Below are 4,663 nucleotides of genomic sequence, written 5' to 3' on the forward strand. Positions count from 1 at the left end.
GGCCCAAGTGGAGGTGATGTAACACCTTTGGACTTGTAGTTTGACTCGGATTCTGCTGCAGCATCAGATTGTTTCGTCCACAACTCAACGCTCCGGATGAATTTGAAGGTGATTCCAATTGGGTTGGAAAGTGCACGAAATCTAGTTTCCAACAAAAAACGAATCACCCAATTCGGAGTCCGTATGAAAAACTTGTGTGCGTTTTGAGTCAGGTGTGTCTGTGCAGTCCGAATCTGAATCCAGAACGTGAGAGACTTGGACTCTATCTTCTCTTGGGCCAAAAGTGACGTGAGAGAACTTTTTGGACAGCAAATAAACATCTCTTTCTTCCTTATCTTCATATGTGGATTGTACAAATGTCCCATACACCTGCAATTAGACAAAACACAAAAGTGTGTGAAGTATTTTTGTTCTGGATAACATAAATAGATTATTGAATAGTTTGCACTAGAAATCACCTGACAAATATGCATATATGCAATATTTTTGGTCATATCCAAGGTAGTCATGTCCTCATCACAGCGGTGTCAAGTAATTCCGAATATTGAGTAAAGCGATTGCCAGGGGAGCGTACGTATACACGGTGTAGAAATATGTGGAGCTGGGTTGGCTATATATGGTAGCAAAAGATTAGCAATAATCAATTCAAAGATGCAATGTTGAATAAACGCTCAACGACGGTACTGTGCTGGTCCTAGGCTAGACCGGACTAGAGACGCGAGCCTAGAACACTAATGAGGTCACGGCGTAGCACAACTAGCATCAATGAAGGATACTAACTAGCTCTTGACAGCAAGATATAAGTGAAGATCACAACAGCAGTGAAGATAATGAGGTGAAACAACAGCCAAGCAGGATATATCAACAACTTTGTCTCCAACTTTCCTCTGAAAAAGTTTGTGCCGATTTTTTTGTTTTTTTTTTCTTCTCTCTTTTTTTTCCTCACACTTTTTTTTTCTTTCTCTCCTTTTTTTTTCTCTGACTTTTTTTCCTTTTTTTCTCTCTTTTTTTCTCTCTTTTTTTCTCCCTCTTTCCAAAACAAACTAGATAAGATGCAGATTGGATCAAGTGAAGATGTGAACGATCTCAACTATTATTATGACAATGAATGGTGGGTAGCACGTGGTGGAAATTGATGGATGGGTGGTGGACAGCGGAAGAGATAATGATGCAGCGGTGGCGTGACTAATGTGAACAGAACTCGAAACTCTAAACGAACGAGGCACTAAGACCAGCAACTCGACACGACGATGCAATAGATCTAACTCTTTTTTGTGGATTTTTCTTGGACAATAGGTAAGAAAGTAAATCTAATCTAGGAAAACTGGAAATTCTCACCGAGCAACCTGAAAACTGATACCACTTGATAGAGGCGGGGTGTCCCGATCTTTCGATGAGATGATAACTATCGATTTGGTGGAGACGACTTTGACGATCCGACTACAAACGTGCAACGATGTTGTGCCTTAGCAATCGCTAAACCAACTCCGAGAGGTTATTGACCACGCCGGAGCACGATCAATCTGACCACGAAGGTCTATTCCTGCAAGAAATCGAAGAACAAGCAAGAATATGATAAAAGCAATCTGAATATCGCGAATATGTATGAAGTATTGATAATGGTGGGGATCCGAAAAGTGGTCTTGGTCTGGTCGTTGGACACAAACGAAGTACACGAAGTTGCAATGGCTAACTTTTAACTAAACAAATCCCAAGGAAAAGCTACTAGATGGATCTACTTATATAGGAGCAAGGGGTGGCGGCCAAGGAGGTGGGAGGACGTCCCAAGGCAGCCTAGAACTAAATCTAGGTCGTACAAGGCCAATGGGCCCAAGTGGAGGTGATGTAACACCTTTGGACTTGTAGTTTGACTCGGATTCTGCTGCAGCATCAGATTGTTTCGTCCACAACTCGACGCTCCGGACGAATTTGAAGGTGATTCCAATTGGGTTGGAAAGTGCACGAAATCTAGTTTCCAACAAAAAAAGAATCACCCAATTCGGAGTCCGTACGAAAAACTTGTGTCCGTTTTGAGTCAGGTGTGTCTGTGCAGTCCGAATCTGAATCCAGAACGTGAGAGACTTGGACTCTATCTTCTCTTGGGCCAAAAGTGACGTGAGAGAACTTTTTGGACAGCAAATAAACATCTCTTTCTTCCTTATCTTCATATGTGGATTGTACATGATGAGGACATCAATACAATTGTTACACCCACAGCCCCTGCTGCTATACATACTGGACCAATTACTAGAGCTCGTGCACGCCAACTAAATTACCAGGTACTTTCGTTTCTTGGTAATGATTCTAATGTTTATGAGAATATGATGCTGCCTAAATTGGATACATTTGTTTTGCTTACAAATGAAGGGCCTAGCTTGGAGAAGGATGAACATTGGAGCAAGAACAAGCATGGAGATGATGGCATGCGCAAGGGAAACAAGAACGGAGTTACAAGTGATGATTTCAGGACTTTGAAGCCACCATAATGGGTGCATGAAGCCTTGAACGAAATATACAAGATGCCACTTCATAAATTTCGTCCCGAGGCTATTTTAGGTGCTGCGTCACCTTATTATTGGGCCAGGCCCATGTAATTTCGAAATACATAAGTATAGGCTATTTTTAGAGTCCGTATGTGTGGGGAAACAAGAGATAGGGTTGATTTCGGACCCCTCCACCAAGGGCCACGAAATTCCCCCCCTCTTCCTCCATATATACAGCCCTTAGGGCATCGTTTAGACTTTGGGTTTTGTTTAGATTAAAAGTTCGCAATAGCTGCAACTTCGCGTACTTCGTTTGTGTTCAACGACCAGACAAAGGCGTCACAGAACCCCACCTTGATCAATAAAGCTTTCATCTTATATTCGCAATATCCAGATTGCAATCTTAGTTTCTTGCTTGTTCTTCGTTTGCTCGCAGGAAACAGACCCTCGTGGTCAGGTTGATCGTGCTCCGGCGTGGTCAATAACCTCTCGGAGTTGGTTTAGCGATTGCTAAGGCGCGACGTCCTCGCACGTTCGTAGTCGGATCGTCAAAGTCGACTTCCACCAAAGCGAAATCCACCATCTCATCGAAAGACGGGACACCTTTGCCTCTATCAAGATGATGAGGACATCAATACAATTGTTACACCCACAGCCCCTGCTGCTATACATACTGGACCAATTACTAGAGCTCGTGCACGCCAACTAAATTACCAGGTACTTTCGTTTTTTGGTAATGATTCTAATGTTCATGAGAATATGATGCTGCCTAAATTGGATACATTTGTTTTGCTTACAAATGAAGGGCCTAGCTTGGAGAAGGATGAACATTGGAGCAAGAACAAGCATGGAGATGATGGCATGCGCAAGGGGAACAAGAACGGAGTTACAAGTGATGATTTCAGGACTTTGAAGCCACCATAATGGGTGCATGAAGCCTTGGACGAAATATACAAGATGCCACTTCATAAATTTCGTCCCGAGGCTATTTTAGGTGCTGCGTCACCTTATTATTGGGCCAGGCCCATGTAATTTCGAAATACATAAGTATAGGCTATTTTAGAGTCCGTATGTGTGGGGAAACAAGAGATAGGGTTGATTTCGGACCCCTCCACCAAGGGCCACGAAATTCCCCCCTCTTCCTCCATATATACAGCCCTTAGGGCATCGTTTAGACTTTGGGTTTTGTTTAGATTAAAAGTTCGCCATAGCTGCAACTTCGCGTACTTCGTTTGTGTTCAACGACCAGACAAAGGCGTCACAGAACCCCACCTTGATCAGTAAAGCTTTCATCTTATATTCGCAATATCCAGATTGCAATCTCAGTTTCTTGCTTGTTCTTCGTTTGCTCGCAGGAAACAGACCCTCGTGGTCAGGTTGATCGTGCTCCGGCGTGGTCAATAACCTCTCGGAGTTGGTTTAGCGATTGCTAAGGCGCGACGTCCTCGCACGTTCGTAGTCGGATCGTCAAAGTCGACTTCCACCAAAGCGAAATCCACCATCTCATCGAAAGACGGGACACCTTAGCCTCTATCAAGTGGTATCAGATTTCCAGGTTGCTCGGTGAGATTTTACAGTTTTTCGTAGTTTAGATCGAGTCTGTTCTTCATACCTACAGTCCACGAAAAAGCCAGCAAAAAAAATTAGGGTTACTTCATCATATCCGAACCAATCTGAGCCTTTGCATAATCTTTTTAGGGTTTTGCTTTGTTGAATTTGCGGTTGCATCGTCGTGTCTAGTTGCTGGTCTTAGAGTCTAGTCTTTTAGAGTTTCGAGTTCTGGTCATAAGTTGTCACGCCGCCGCCGCACCATCATCATCGCCCCTGCCGTCTACCACCACCGCTCCGAATCCGTATCCATATACCACCACCAATCCGTGTCCATATACCACCACCGATCCATATCCATATACTACCACCGCTACCACCATCGCTGCCATATACCACCACCATATATCCACCACCAATCCGAGTCCTTGCTTATTAGGGTTGTTTTCGAGATCCATCTAGATTCCGATTCGTGTTTCCTTGCCGGAGTAGGTTTCGGAAAAAAAAAAATTCGAAAACGCATTTTTCGAAAAAATTTCTGGCTATCCTATTTTTAGGTGTTTCTGAGTGTTTTGAGACAGGTGCCATTATAGGAAGTTTTTTTTGACCCGTTTCCAGTTTTTGGGTCCGGG

The sequence above is a fragment of the Triticum dicoccoides genome, chromosome 7B (assembly GCF_002162155.2).
Source record: "Triticum dicoccoides isolate Atlit2015 ecotype Zavitan chromosome 7B, WEW_v2.0, whole genome shotgun sequence".
Lineage (NCBI taxonomy): Eukaryota > Viridiplantae > Streptophyta > Magnoliopsida > Poales > Poaceae > Triticum > Triticum dicoccoides.